Source organism: Chironomus tepperi, unplaced genomic scaffold (assembly GCF_022539635.2).
Source record: "Chironomus tepperi strain 1889 unplaced genomic scaffold, CSIRO-AGI_Ctep_v1 contig_87, whole genome shotgun sequence".
In the NCBI taxonomy this organism is placed as follows: Eukaryota; Metazoa; Arthropoda; class Insecta; order Diptera; family Chironomidae; genus Chironomus; species Chironomus tepperi.
The window spans coordinates 390,947-408,370 of record NW_027226209.1 but is presented as its reverse complement, the minus strand read 5'-3'; the positions used below and the strand labels follow the sequence as shown (position 1 = coordinate 408,370).

At 31.5% G+C, this 17,424-nt stretch overlaps 1 protein-coding gene across 2 annotated transcripts in view; it reads left to right on the top strand.

Moving 5' to 3' along the window:
• chas (chascon) overlaps positions 1-17,424 on the top strand; it is a 219,825-nt gene that overhangs the window by 121,819 nt on the left and 80,582 nt on the right. The gene's annotated exons all lie outside the window — the stretch shown is intronic.

Genomic DNA, 17,424 nt, shown 5'->3' with positions numbered 1-17,424 from the left:
GCTGAGAACATGGTGTAACCAAATCTTCTTGACAAACTCATATCAAATACATCTTTCAAATTTAAATCTTCTTTCTGAGTGTTGATTATATGATAACTGTAATTATATCGACTGCAAAATTCATCAATTAAATTTCCTTCAACCCCGATGATTTTATTGCCATTATTACGATATGAGTACGGTGGTGTGTCGTAGTACATAATATGAATTTTCCTATACTTTGATTTAGGATCTAATTTGTGTTTAGCGTCCACAATGTCTATATTGGTTATTGATCGAAAAAATGAATATTTTTCTACATCATTACCTATTACATTGATAATTAAACCATCAATGTATGCTCGAACTTTTAATGCTTTTCCAATATGAAAGAAGTTCTGATTCATCTGACGTTTGACGTAATTTTCCTTGCTCGAAAAGCTTGTGATGAATATGAATTTTGTCGATGATTTGATGTAGAATCGATCAATTAAGAACTTCTTTACTATGCCAACCTAGTTGAAAAAAGATTATTAGGGAGGTTGTTAGTAGACGTTTAGAAATTGCGTAACGGTAAATGTTGCATTAAGACCGCTCAGGTATGAGAATCGACCCAGGGGCGTATTCAGGACCTGACCCACCCTATCATCCTTTGCGTTCCAAAAAACCCCATTCACCTCTTTAGCTATACCCCTGATTCGATCAAATAAGAATTTAAATTACTCACATCATCCGAATAATCCTCAATCAAAATGAGATAATCAGGTTCAAGTTTTACATATCTGAAATGTATACTAGTAAATCTGTCAATTACTATTCTGTCATCTTGCTCATAAAGCTTTCTTGTCATGCAGCTTGTGTCAAATTCTTCCGAATAATCAGCAACTGCTATGTCCATAATTCCTTCACGAAAAACATTATTTTTTTGAATAATGCCTTTTAGAAAGCTTGTCACTTTTTCACACTGAGTGTTTAGGGTTTGAGCTTGCACTGGAGCTATTTTTGAATAATCAAAATCCATGAGACTTGAACAAAATGGGAAATACAGGATAACCAATAGATACATTCTAATAAAATGCACCAACATAATTTTAGTAGCTTCTAGTGTCACAAAATATTAGATATGAAAAATATTCAAACTTGCATTGTCCTTTTATTTCGCATTGGAACTTACACACACTTGTGTAATCAGATGAAATAATAACATAATTATAGTAGTTTGTTATGCATATGTTGATTAAAATTCGATATAAATTCCATTACAGACGATAATAGAGCATTACATGCATATTACAAATCATACGATAATCACAATTTATAATCACAATTTCTTTGAAAAAAATAATACAATTCTAATGAAGATATTCAACGTATAATATGGTATTAGATTTATGCGACAATGTTTATTTTATCACAAAATCAAAAATTGAGCTTTTTTTATTAATTAAAAAAAAATTAATATTACTGGATGAATTTATTACGTCTTGAGATATTGGTGATAGAACAATCCGATTAATTGTTCCAAAATCTGGCACCAGGCACCAGGATCGATTACCTTCGAGCATTTCTTCACCGTGTGTCTTTAAGGGTCATCATCTTCATGTGTCGCTTCAGAAAACATGGGAGTTTTGGGTCAAAAGAATTCATTTTTATGCTTCAATGCTCTCACTCGAATTAAAAAATTCACCTTTAATTAAAACATATTGTACGTGGTCCAGCATGCCAATACTTTTGATAGATTCCGAATGAGAAATTAATTAAAATGAAAAAATTACCTTCGCCTTTAAAAAAGCAACTTTCCTCCCAATTTCTTTCGTTGTCTTTTTATTCAGTATGAAATTAATCGACTGTATTGGAAGCGTTTGAAAATGGAATGTTGTTGATTGTTAATTGAAGCATACAAGAAGTCCAAAAAAAAAAGATTGCTAACAGCGAGGTATCATCATGAGCACAAATTTATTTCGTTTTTTGTGAATTAATTGCTACGTGTTTTTTCATTGCCTTTCAACGAAATTCCTTACTGAATGTAAATTATCCGTATGTGAGGCATGAAAACATATGATTCGCAAAAAAAAAAAATATAATTAAGTGATGGTCAATTGCTGGAATGGGAAATTTATAGCTGAACATTTGGCTGCTTCAAGATTAATGTAAAAGAAAGTTTGGTGACGTTCGGGAGGAATTTTAATGATTTTTCGTGAACAAAATGATTTCTTTTTGGCGATAGACATAAGAAAGATTGATGAATATGGAGGATTGTGGCTGTAAAAATGTTGTAATCATTAATCGTACACAGTATCAAGATTTTCGATTGCAATTAAGATTTGGTATTATTGAAATGTTATGTAATGTGGATAAAGCAGTGAGAGTAATTTGATATGAAATATTTGGGACTGTTGGAGCTGTTTAAGGCAGAGCCTAAGACAAACGATTGTAAAATGAAATTTGAACTTTTTTTGAATTTTGGAAAAATATTTTTTAAATTTTGAATTTCTTAAAATGGTTACAAAAATTGAAAAAATCTTAGAAAAGTTGCTCGGACTGGGAAACCGAACCTATGCTCAATTGGTTGCTTGCCCAGTACTTTATCCTCTAGACTACCAAGCCATGTGTGGTCATGCTACAATTTCTACAAGTATTTCTAAAGAATTCAAAAAATTCAGTCTTTAAATCATCGTATTTTCAGCTTTTGATTCAACATACAAACATAAATAAGTGCTTCCCTTTGATGAAGACAAATGATATGTAATTTATTTGCAGTTGTTTTTCTGTTCTACCCATTAATATTTGCTCATCTCAATTTGGCCTTTTAATGCGAATCAAAACCCAATCGTATCATTTTCTTTTAAATTCACATTTACTATGTTTTTGTACTTTGATCAATACAGTGGCGTAGAACTTAATTGCATCAATTTATCATGATTGCAATTTATATTTTTTTTCAAAAGAAATTCTCTTTTTATTGAAATTCATTTGAATTTATCATCCTTGACCCACCGCTGATTTAAAATATTTTTCTCATCGGCGAGTGTATCGTGGTGGGCAATTTTGATTCTCGACAAAAAAAGGCAATTTCGTAATAATTTTTATTTCTTTCCAAAAGGTACACAAAAACACCTTTTTGTTGGTGAAAATTGTTAAATTGGACAATGATTTATCTTTATTATTTTGTCATGATCAACCTTTCTTTTGCTGACTGTTTTATTGGATATGAGAAAGGTATTGCTAGATTTTGGTTGAGTTGGGTTTTGGGATTTTGGTTATTTTAATAAAACATGGGAATTTGGCACTAAATGTGCTAATCCACGCTTTTGTAGAAATTGAGTGTCTATAAGAGACTATGCATGCGCTAATTAGCAATGGATGCTAATCTCTAGTTATTTAAAATCAAATTTTGTCGTAAATTTGGCATCTAGACTTAAAACATCTTTAATTGCTTAATATTTAAATTCATATCTTCCAATAACAGTCCCTTGACTCATCACGAGGACTTTCAAAATATTTCAACCTAAATACCTCCAAAACCATCAAATCCATAACTGCAAACTCTCCTTATCCAAAAAAACATCCACGAGCCATTGGACTATCCAAAAAATATAAATCATCTCTAAAGTGTTCTCCAAACTTCACTCAAAAATCTTATTTCAATCAAAACAACATCATTATTATCATCATCATCAGTCATCATATACGATGTATAGAAAATAGCTTCTTATTAGAGAGTGAGTGAGAGAGAAAAATGTGTGGCACATCACAAAATAATAAAAAAAAAAGTTCTTTCATCATAAGTGGGTCATTTATGATAAATTATAATCGATGTTACATTAATTCAATGGCTATTGAATCAACTATGGGATTATACAAGCAGTGAGATTAATGGATATAACAAAAAAATCATTTTGTTATGTGGAGAACGTGTGTGTTGATTTTTTGTCGATTGAATAACATACAGACACACTAAAAATACCCACATTTTTCGCTTAGATTAAAATCTCATGCTGACCGGCTTTGGTACATTCTTTCATTTCGATGTTAACGGTTTCACATCATCTAGATTGGCTCTTTAGACACTTTGCTTTTCTCTCACTCTGTATTCATTCATGTCCATGTCAAACCGTCTTCACAAATATTTTGTTTTTCCTTCTCTACTGTTGCTCGCATTCTTCATGACTTTTTTTTTTTCATTATCTCAAGTATGAGATCATAAATGTGTATCATACTATGCACAATTGTATCAACAACAGCGAATACACATAAAAAATGTTTTGTGAAATGTGAGGAGTTTAGAGATGGGTTTAGTGAACTTTTGTGGTATGTAATGCAAAAATATGTATGAAATGGATGGAATGTTTTAGCGAAGGAGAAGACCTGAGGAGCATAGATCGCTTAATTGATCTAAAATTTGGTCTGAGGTCTATGAGATCATGACATGGTCTATCAAATTAGATTTAGATGCCAGTGTCATACCGGCTTAGCATTTAAATCGAATCCGGCACCATGCTTGAGCCCGACCAGCTGGGGCAGGATTTTGGGTGAATTAGTTGATTTGAGCTACTTGATTGTCTTCTTCCTTCTAAAATATTAGCTTTGCTGTCAAGTTCAAGCATTCCATAGATTACTGACTAGGTCAGTTGAGACTAGGTATCCCGAGAAGCATTTAGCATCTTTTAATCCCTACAATGAATGTTGTCATTATTGTGCCAATATATCCCTATATTGACTGTTAGACGTGTGAATGTCCTGGCGGCCACTTAATAGCTACTATCGATTCATTTTTCGGAAAATATGAAATTTGTTCCGTCGTGCTGTTTGGATACAGTTTTTAGGTATGTCATGCAACATCTACAAAAAAATCCTAGCACTTCCTAAAATCTCCCATCTGTTACAATCCAGATTTTTACTCAAAAAGGCAAATTTACCTCCACATCCACCATAAGAATGCAACCTCTTGCATTTCCAAGAAACGAAACGAAATAAAGAGAAATTGAAACTTAATTTAAAATTTTATTTATATTTTTTTTTTTCTAAAAGATTTATGAGACAACATTTTCAATAAAATTAAAATATTACGAAAATCTTGTTCTTGAAAAAAAAATAAAAAATATAATTTCAAAATGACTTAGCGCCATGAGAAATGACAAAACATTTAAGACGAAAATTTAATGCTTTAATTTACTACATTTTTATTTGCATGAGCGATTGTGGCGATTAATGATTTGATGATTTTGAATTTATTTGTCATTGTTGTTGTTGACGTGATTATTGGAATTGAATTTTTATGGGGGTTTAGATTGTAATTGATGATTTTTAAATTGAATAAAGCTTAAAAGTCATGTAAACCACCTCAAAAGCTCAACAAAACAGAATTCGCAAAACAAAATCCTCTTCAAAGAGAAATTTTTTACCAAGTCAAGTGTCATTTCGTTTCGTATTCATCCAAATAGTTCAAAAGTTTAAAGAGAAAGTCAAAAATTTTTGCTTCATTAAAATTCATTATCACTTACAATTGTGAACAATTTTCATTACATAATCCAAAATGCTTATACAATCGTAATGGATATACGATTCAACATAATTCTTTTTATCAATTCATTCTCTTTAATTTATGGACGTGGTTATTTTTTTTGCAAAATGAAAATGAACTGTCTTGTGTGGAGGAATTGAATTGAATTTTTGTAACAAATGATGCTGATAAATTTTTGAATAACATACAATAATCATTCATTTTAGAGAGTTTAATATCATATTATTTTGGAAAATATATAGGTATTTACTATTGATGTGATGTATGTTGGTCATTTGAGTATGGAATGATGTTTCAGTTTGAATGGATTATGAGATCATAGGGCAGAGGCATGTTCTTAATGGAAAGGTGCCCGAGTAGCACAAGGTAGTTGTTACATCATTGTGTAAACGATAAGACTTAAAGAGGTACGTTCGGAAATTATGTAAGGCTAGAAAAGGCTTTTTAGAATCCTTCTCCTCTCCCAAGCGATACGTAATTTTTGTATGTTCTTAGATGCCCATACGATTCCTAAATGTATCGCATCGTGCGCTTGGGGTATTATACTTGCAGATGTAGGTATTGTTTATTCAAATCGTCTGAAAATGACGGAAGGTCGTCCAAATGGCACAATGAGACAAACCGCATTTTTCGTCGGATATAAAAGTCGAAATGGTTCGTCACGTTGTCGTCTGGGAGTCTTCTCGTCTAACTGCTAATACGGCGATAAAGCGGCTACCTAGCAAACACAGTGTGCTGCTCAAGCTAAGAGCTTGATGAGTCTGTTGATCTTTTTGCAATCTTTTTGTTTTAATTTCTTAAATCTGTATCAAAGGTTATAGGATTCCAAGAATTATTCCCAATTTTTAACAATCAATATTCCCAGAAAAATCTACAACATCTTCTTCATCTTTCATTACAAAAGCCCTTATTAAGATCAAATTTGCCAACGATTATCATAAACAATTTAAACCACCATCTTACGATAAGAATCTGTACAGATGTTTTGGAGATATCATTACATGAAAATTTCTGTAATTATTAGCTTAAATGCTTAGTAAAAGAAATTACAGTCATTACATTCATTTCACGTGAAATTGCGAATATTTAAGCTGATAAAAATACAAATAATGCAGGAATAAAAAGAAAGCAAGCAGCCACAAAACTTGTAGAAAAAGAAGGTAGAATGAAGGAAGAAATTATGCGAGAACAACTCGTTCATTTAATTTTGGACTTATATGCTGACCATGTGTGTACTGTGTTGATATCTGAGAAGATGTATGGAATAAGATGCGAAATATTTGGGTTTTTGCTTTTTTTTTTATTTCTTTGGCCAAGTCTTTTCAGTGAGCAGTCGAGTAGAAAGAAGAACTTATGTGCAAAAGCAGCAGAGGTTCAACGACATCTAACGTTGTTGCGGCATGGTGCGAGCGAAAAAATATAAGAGAATCAAATAAATAAAAATAAATATTAAATGAAGAAAGGCATCTCATTTCATATGTTGATGGTGTTCAATTTATTTTGCCATCTTTTTGGCTAATTTATTCAATATTATGTGTATTTTACAAATGAATGAATGACCATACGAGTATGGGAGGTGTTATGTGGTTGGGTTTAGACGCATGTGACATTTTGGGCAGTTTTTGACCTAAAATCAAATTTTGGACTTAGATGGTTTAACTGTTCTGTGGACACATGACACATTATTCTAGTATTTCACATTAAGAACAGCTCTAACAGCTAAAATGCTTTTCAGATCGATTATTTGGTCAGAAATACACAAAAATCGGCTAAGCCGAAATTGGGTTTGATCTCTCATTCATTGTATGTAGATAGGGGTTAGTGGTCTACCATTAAGAGCATATTTTAAGGTTTTCTTTAGTAGTGCTTTCTTTAGTTCCAGAATCCTAAAAACTGCAATGATAGGGATAGTGAAACATGATTCTAAATCATCTATGAGTGAAAATGCCAAATCAACTCGACATTCTCTTAATAAATTCTGCTTATAAAAGCACGACTAGTTCTAAGCATCAAATTATTTTGGGTGCGCTGTATGTGATTAAACACAAAATCTCTCTTCTCTCTTTTTATCTTATCCACTTTTACGAAGAATTCGCGAGTAAACTACCTTAAGTCAATGGAACATCAACAAATACTTTTTCATATTTTTTTTTTTTTGTTAACGGCAATTTAAGTTTTCTAAAACTTTACCGCAAAAATCAATTATAATATTGAGTGAATTATTCATTTCCATCCATTCGTGTGAATATCAAATTAGTTTCATTGCATATCAACAATCTCAACTGAGATGATGGCTTTTAATTCAATACATGATATTCACAATCTTTTTGTATGATATGCAAAAAAATAAAAGCGAAGGCCTTTTAATTCACAAAACAAAGCAAAAAGCACAAAAAAAAATTGTTGAAAGTGTTTCTTTCTTCACGCTTCAGTCGCTGATAGAATTCATTTTTTGAGAAAAATTTCATCTGGCATGATGATGATTATGAATATTTTTTTCGTTTTTATCTCCTCTTCTACCTTTCTGCTCACTTGTTGTGTTATGGATGAGATGGATAAAGGAAGAAGAAATAAAATGATTTCTTTTAGACATAGATCATCAGAGTCTGACGATTGTCTAATGATTCGCAACATGACCATCATGTCAAATTTATTTTTTTTTGTAATTTTTGGCAAGTAGTAGTTTTAATTGGGTGGGGTTAGATGGGATGATTAAGGGGCAGTTTGTCTTGTAGTTTGAGAATTTTGTATTGTAATTAAGGATATTGACAGGTAATACTCCTTAAAATTAGAAGATGATTATTCAATTTCTTTCTAAATCCTTGTTAATATTGGTACTTAATGTGATTTGCTTGTGATGAGTGATGATTATATGAGATTTCTTTGTTGAAGTACACCGAATGGTACAGATTGGTTAATCGATCTAAAATTCGGCAGCAAGTCGACGTGATTTTGGCATGGTGCGGGGTTTGATCCGATTCCTATATAGTCGACTAGCGATATTCCGGTACTTTCCTGAGACTTACTTCTAAGGATAGCACACGTTGTAGACGATTGCCGTAAAACCGATCATGCCGACTTGATTCTGGCTCGAGTCCGATTTTTTTGACACCGTCTCAGAGTCACGCTTTCTTAGTGCAAGATTATTGACCATATTCCCGCGATGTGTCTGCTTCTTTAAGCAAAATATTGAAACATTCTATTGTCAAATCATATCAAGAACTCTAAGAGACAATGAGTATGCTCCATGTGCGGAGCCAGTCTGTTCACATGGTATCTTGATTCCATTACCACATCATTTGATCATCTTCATATTCTATAAGAAATTGTCCTCCTCTCATTCTAACAATCTAGAAGCTCACCATCCATTAAAAAATCCATAAATCATCTCAACTTATTTATAAAGATGATTGCTGAATTTTCGCATGTATTATTATTATTGTAATGCGATGCCTTACGACATGTAAAGATTGATAGGTGGAAATTTATTTAACAACAAAAATTCTTCAAATAATTCTTAATAATTTGTTCTTAAGGCACTCTATGTTGGTACATAATAAACATAATTCTTATGAATTATTTTGGCATGTTTAGTAAGAATTTAGCATTTTTACCGAGAAATTGAATTTCATATTGTTCTTCCTGTTGTTTATTTTATTCTTACTGTTAACATGTTCATTAATTCTTGTCAGAATGAATGCTTTAAATTCATTAGGGAGAAGTTTTTAATGAATATGAATGGATAATGGAATTAGTGAATTGATGTTTTTTGCAAATTAACAGTTAGGATGGGAATTTTTGGTTGAGTAGCTTGAGGTAGGGTTCACATTTTGAATTATTATGGGATTTTGATGCTCATGGGAGGGCTATGGATGTAATTATCTCGAATTAGTTAGTTGTCTTGACTAAATTCGGCAATAAATTAAATGTCGAATATTATGCCTTTAATAGGACCTCATCTTATTAAATTACAAAGCATATGGACCACCAACAGCACCCCTAGGTTAAAAATTTTTCAATATTTTGCTCCAATAAATCATCGAAAAATGTCAAAAATTTCGTTCAATAATTTCAATGTCTAAGCCATGTCCATAACAAACCATTAAACTATCTCAAAATTATTCCAACCTCTTAATTATTTTTAATAGCCACTCTCCATAATTGCTCATAAATCTACTCATAAAACTCATCGCCAAACTTAAAAAATTATCATTTCACAAATAAAATTTCTTCTCTTGTTCCATAACACGAGCTGCGTGTTATAAATCATAAGTGAAACGGTCTAATTTATGTACGGAGAAAAGAATCTGAAAAGATAATTTTCATGAACATTTTCAACATCGCAATTCATAATACATTTCAGCAAATAATAAATTCAACATAAATGAATCATCAGTATGTTCTTGCATCTCACATTACTTTCATTATACTTTTAAAAAAAATTATTATTTAAAACCACACTCGCCACAGCCACTTATTCAGCCAGCGAGAACAACTTGAGGATTGTTCTTGTTTTAGATGTTGTGATGATTTTGTCAGATTATGTGATGCGACATATAGGAATTGAGTTGGTGCTACTAGGAATAGCGGAAAATCACCTAAATTCGACTTGATTTTGCTTGGGATCGGATTTGGGTCGTTAGAGATGGTTGGAAGAAACTCTAACTATTACACCATTGCTGCATCTTCGTTGACGTTCTGTTAGGAGTTTGAACAGCACATTGTTCGATGTGACACAGTTGCAATATCATATTAAGGGTAAGACACGAAGATGGCCTGAACACAGATATCAATCCATTTATATACCAATGTGTCCGCTCAGGAGATCAGATTTGTTTACATTTTTAGAATTCCCAGACATTCCAGACTGGATTACTGCAACTCTTGAATAAATCGATTCCACATGAGTTGTAGATCAACCCATCCTTGTTAGGGGGATCCATCCTACGAGGGTGCATATTAAGGGCTCCATTTTAAGCCTCCATCCCTAAGTCTCTAGTCTCCAAAACCTCCACAAGGGTGCACATTTTATTCATTCATTTTTTTTATTAATAACATTTCTCATTTCTTCATTGAATTGAGTTGATCTCGAGAAGCTTGTAGGCTTATTTTTCTGTGGCAATAAATTGAATATCAAAAATGATCAAGACTTATGTCTCACATTCAATATTGCGAAATGGAATATGAAATAATAAAAAAAATTGATAAAATGTCGCCAATGATCGAGAGCGCGTTATAAAATAATAAAAAGGAACGGAATTGCAACTGATTACGGGTGAATAAGAGACACACATGGAAGGCAGTGAATTTTTTTTTATTTATTTTAAAATAAAAGCTGCAATAAATCTGAGGGCGTTAAGCTGTTGGGAAAGGAAGTTGACATTCAAATGCACACACACACACACATTTTTTTAGGCTTGTATGCATATACATGAATGTCTGCAACATCTGACTAATTCAGTTTTATTTGCCATTATCACTTTTATGTGTCTAGAGGCTCTCCTATTAGATTGTGAAGATGGGATGATGAGTAACATGACTCAATATTCTCAGCATGCACGAAACGCAGTTTAATGGACAATTTATACAAAAATTAAAAACTTTTGTGTCTCTTAACATGACATAATTGAATTTTTTTTTTGTCGGCTTATGGTCTCGCAACGTAGGAGTTTGTAAGCCGGTTACTTGCTTGATGTTAAATACATTGTAAATGGCGAGTATAAGACCCGTTCACACAGTTATTGAAGTTAATATGGATTTAATATTTTGCCATTAATTAAGTGACTGTGATAATGATTTCCTTTGAAAAGTTCAGGGTTTGAAAGGTTTTTAATGATTGATATTTGGTAGAGGTAATGCGGATGTGGACGAAGATTGGTTGGTTAATGTGATTTAGGTGACTTGATGTGGTGATGATAGCATCATAATACTATACATGATCTTTAAGTTGCATGATGAGTATTACGGAAAGTTATGACGAATCTGGAAATTTTACATTTAAATCTTAATTTAGCCTTCAACCAAATCCGCAATCTCCATTGATGTAATTTATATAAGACTTGCTATGACCCAACTATCCACTCCACATCCTTACCATCCTGACAAACAAATAAACTCAAAAATTTTATTGTAAATTCCAGTTCTATATACAGTCATCTACTTTTTAACAATAATGAGCCATAAAGTAGGATGTCAGATCGTTTTGCCAATATCTGCCAACAAACAGAACGTTCGACAGTAATCGCAAATTCCCTCTCTATATAATATTATTAATCATTATATAGTGCAATTGAAATTGTAACTATCTTGACTGGCAATAAAAAAAAGCAGTTCTGTTGTTTTTGTGTGTGAGAGTCGAGAGAGATATTCGAAAGTATTGATGATAATGATACTGATATTGATGATGACGATGGTTGTACATACACATGTAGAAGAATAGACAAAGAATTTTTTCAGTCCCACTGCTTGATTCTCTCTCTTTCTCTCTTCATTTTATTCACGACAATGAACAAAAAAAAAAAAAGAAGAAGGCGATGGCAATGAAATGTGGATATAAAAATTAACCTTGATAATGCAACATAAACACAAAATATAATTATTTTTATTCTCTTACTTACCTTTTAATGCATTTTGAAAAGACTCGCAGAGATGTGAATTTATTGATGGAATTGATTTCTGTAGAGGGAGTGACGGAGGCGCATTGTTATTTTGAGAATCTCAATGTCAAGTAAAGATATGCTTAACGGACTCAATACTTAGTGCTCAACGGATTTTTAATATTTGAATGTTTAACTCTGGTCAAAATATTCTAGTTGTCAAAATTTGATAAATAATCTGAATTTTTGTGGAATTAAAAATATATAATCTCAATTTATAGAAGTCAGAAGTAAACATTTTATTACTCATAGGGCTGTTCATTTATTACGTAATTTGAACATTCTTGTCTTTGATCCTCAATCCTCTCCTCCATGACAAAATCATATCTATGAATCACACATTTTGGTTCCTAATTTTGCTTCAAAACGTTATAGTTACCAAGGTGCATCTAAAATACTATTCTTAATGTTACGTAATCTCCGAATATCCCCTCATTAGATCAGATAATTCCCAAACAATCAAACCCAAACTGCATCAATAAAAACCTCATTTCAATGCCGAAAGAAGGAAAAAAAATAATAAGAAGAAATTGATAATAATCGATGAATAAAGCGCTCAGCATTGAAAAAAAGCAGAAGAAGAAGAGAAAAGAAGCGATTTAGGTGCAATCTAGAAAAGGAAATTTAATTTTTTTTCTATAAATTTCTATAAAGAATCTCTCAATTGAAAAGAAAATTGAATTGTTCACTTAAGTGTGACCAACATAATTTTTTTATATATATTTTTCTCATAAGCGCAGAGACACACAAATCTAATCCGTGGTTATAGGATAATATCTCTATCTTAAGACGAATCTATAGACGAACGAAGTATGAGAAAAAAAAGAAATTGTAGATAAATTATTTGATTTATTTCTTATTCTTTTGGTTCGAAAGATGTTAGTTGTGTATGCTGTACAGCATAAAGTGTTAATGTCATGGTAGAATTGTGAGACTTTTTTTTATAGCTTTTAGATGCTTCATAATCATTTCCTATTTAATTCTAATTTAATTCGTTTAATTCACTGGAAATGAGAAAAATCTTTTTCTTCTGTACTTAAGTGACATTTAATGAAAAAATTTACGGTGATAAATTTCACTGTTAGGCTTTGTACTTCGGTTGTTGGGATGAGAGAAAGTTCTTGGTTGGACATGTTCGGGGATATTAGATGTAATCAGCAATTTTTAAATGAAATATTTGAAAACTCTTAATAACATGAAAATTGGCAGAAGTTTAATAAAGTCAACCTATATTAGGAGCTAAATCGAGAGAGTAAAGCGCATTTTTGTCGAACAATTAGTCATTAGTGTTTTAATGATGAAAAACTATCCAAATTAGTACCCTAGCAGTCATATAGCATGCACTCTGGTGCATGCTCACCTAAAATATACTAGCGTTGCCCTTAAGATACTCTGCTCTTGAGAGTAAGTTCTTTGTCTGCAAGGGAATAATCGAACTCGTTTCTTTGAATAGCATGACGTGTTCGCTAATAAACCACTATGCCACTCTATTAATGACAGGACGCAAATTGGCTTTGACGGCCAAAAATTCGAGTACTTCAAGCATAATTTCAGATCCAGTCCACTTCGATAAGGCAGTAACTTATGCTTCATATCTGAGTTCTCGACTATATTTGCTGCTAAAACCGATGAAAAAATTTTTGGGTCTTGGTCTGATATTGCTTAAGTGGTGAGATAACATCACATTTGAGCAAATCCCATTCACAATTGTGTTTACCGGACGTGCATTTAAAAACCAAAAAGTTGCATCATTTACGCAACATCCAAAACGTTAACATAATTTGTACCCATTATAAGCTCAAACAAATTAAATGCCAATTGAAGAAAGTCAAACTGTTGATAAAAATTTCCTTCCTTTTCGGATGTTACACATAACTTTTTGTCGATCGCTCGTAATATGCATGGAAAGTTGGGTAAATATTGCATATCGACAAAAATAAAATTAAAAGAAGCTAGTAACAAAATAAATTGTTCACATATTGGAAGTGAAATGCAAAAAAAAAGTATATAAAAGATTGGAATTTCCTCTTGACACTTTACTTCACAGTTGCCTATTTTTCTCCTCTATGTTACCTGATTTTAGTAACGCTTGTCGAGTGCTTTCTTGAGATTCTTCGTGACTAGCAAAAAAATAAGTTTTGCAGAAAAAGGTAGCAATGGCAATTTTCAACCGGCATTTATTCGAGAAATAATAAGAAGGAGATGCTTTATTGAATGTTTTCAATAATATGAAAGAAAATTCCTCACAAAAAAGAAATAATTGAATGGATGATGGTGATCATGATGTGGGGAGTGAAAATAAAGAGAAATTCTAATGTTGATGATAATTATGAAATGGAAATCTTCTTGTGGTCTATTGATCATGAAGAATCTTTCAACTTTTTGTTTTGTCCTATTATTATTTCAAAAATATGAAAGAAAGAAATGAAAACGAAGTTAGAATTTTTATTGAACCGAATTGGAAAGTTATATTGTTATTATAAGAACTAACTTTATGATTTTGTATAGATTCTGGAACATAATAATACTTTTTATTGATACGAAATATTTTTTAGGAGCTTCTTAATAATTGTGTTACATTCCAAACCAAGCTCATGCTCGAGCCAATTAATAGACAATAGGACGATATTGTGATGTCGTTTTGATTAAAATTTGTTAAAATTATGTAAATGAACTTTGACGGTACTGTTACGACAGTTTTTTGTCCATTTTGACAATAAGAAGTGAAATCAGCCCACAATTGGTCACTGATGTAAAAGCCTTGATTCTGTATTAAAAACAGCTACTAAATAGGGAGGAGAAGAGGTTCAAAAAGTCCTTATTTTATTACGTAATAAGTAAATATTTTCCTATCAATTTCTCACAAAAGTTAGAAATTTATCACATGCAGTTTCTTCGGACAGTTGACAAACTAGACGTAGACTTAGGTGTACCTAAGTACAGACAAAAGCTAACTAAGAACCCTACCAAATTTCATTTTACGATTTGTTACATTACACTAAACTTATTTTAATCTTTTTTAAAAAATATATATTCCACTAAAAATTCCACTACAAAAATCAAAATCAAACCACAATCACAGCATGAATGTAGAAAATATTGTAATTTTAATTCAAAACTAATCATAATAAAAATTATTACATGCCGACAATAAGAAGAACAATTCTAACCAAAAAAAAAAAAAAAGAGTAGAAATAAAACAAAACAAGTAAGTAAGAACAAGAAAGTGCGGATGTAAACACATAATAGATAATCCACCACATAAATCAAATAATGAAGGAATCATTAATAATCAAACTTTGAATTAAAAGTGATGAGAAAAAGTTTTTTTTTTGATTTGAGATTTGATGCTTCTCATACCTTTCGCAATTTTTCCACATGATTTCATGCTCATGAACCTTAAAGATTTCCGAGTCATATTATTGTTGTTGGCCTACCTGTTATGTAATATGGCATTAAAGACCGAAAAATTAAAACTATTGAAACCATATTAATGTTTACATGAGGTATCTTGACTTTGGGGACAGTCGGAAATTAGGTAATGCTAGAAATAGGCAGGATCTCTCCACTGTACTTACTTGCTTGGTGTAACCATGCTCCTTCATATGTGGAACTTTGATGCTTGAAAAATGCTTTCTGTCTGACTGTAGCTGGCTCTGTTATTTGGCTTTTATAAATCCTCTATTCGTGGATTCGTCCATTCTGCGGCATGTAGCCTTTGGACCTCCAAGGCGCCTTTTGTCTATTTATTGTATCCCCCACCGTAGCCCTTTGTACCAAAATCATGAACCAAAAATTGGACTCAGTAACAGATTTAAAAACACCACCATGATGGGGAGGGGATCACTAAGATGGGACCCCTAAACATTACATAACTTCCAAATCTTCCCTAAAGCTTAACTTTTAAAAAAAAATAATTTTAATGATGATGATGATGAGAATTTAGAATCTACATGAAAATATGTTCATGCTATAGCATAATGACCTGACGATTGGCTGGAAACAAACAATTTTAATTAATCTTTAATTAGTCTTTAATGCTTTAATGTGATTCGCCTTTTTTCCAGCTTAACATCTTCGATTCTTTCTTCTTCTCCCCATCGACTCTTTTCTCTATTTTTCATTCAAAATTGTATGTCGACGTTGTTGTTGTTGGTGATGCTGCTGCTTCTGTTAAAAAGAAAATAGAATCAAACGATCAGTGGCTATTTATTGCTCGCTTTTATGCTTTTATCATTCTTGGACTTCTGTGAATGCGAAATAAAAAAGAAAAGAGAAGGCATGGAGAAATCCTTTAATTAATTCAATATTATGTAGATCTATAAATTATAATGCTATGGCTATTGTGAAATGAAATGAAAAAAATCTTAAATCACTGACTATTGAACTACAGTTGACTCTTGATAAGAGCTCATGCTGTAAATTGTTATTAATTGAAGTTTAAAATGCAAGATTTCGAAACTTTTAACTCTTTAAAATTAAGTTTGAAATTTGGATCAAAATTCCAATTTTAACGACTTTTAAAAATTTAAATTTCACTTTTCAATTAAAAATTTTCTCTCATCAGTTCCAAAATTTATTACATCAGTAAAATTTTATCATCTTACTAAACTGTGTAAATGAAATTTTTACATTTTTAATTTAATTAAGTGAAGAAAAGTTAAGTGGAAAGTTTTATTACAGATTGTTTTTTAATATTTGCAAGCACGAACAGCTGCTCAACAAAGTTTAAATTATGATTTTGTTCAAAATCTTAAGCAATTTTAATTCTCAAAAACTTTAATTTCAATTCAATTTCGAGAAACAATGAAGAATTTTAATTTATTTCTTTCTTGGTTGCATAAAGAATGGTAAATTCATAATTTTTCACAGAGATTCTATTAAGTTTCAATTAGCAAATTCAACAAATGTTTTGTAACAGTGCAATTGAGATATTTTCGCACAATTGACATTTCTTTTGCAAACATTGTATGAGTTAAGAGGTTTTATTTAAAGACGAGCTTTAGATGATGTTGTGCAGTTAGCAAGTTTGTTTTTTTTATACAGTTTTAAGTGTGGATTGCAAATATTGGCTTTTGTGATGAGACGTTTTAAGTTATTAGCTGTCAATTAAGAGTGGTTAGAATGCAGAAACCTTTTAGAAGATGCTAATTGAGATGAGTCAGAGATATGATTCATTTTAAACAGTTCAAATAGTTCTTAAATTAACGTTTACAATAATTTGATTAGGTCTTAAGAGTTTTAAGTATGAACAACACATTAAAT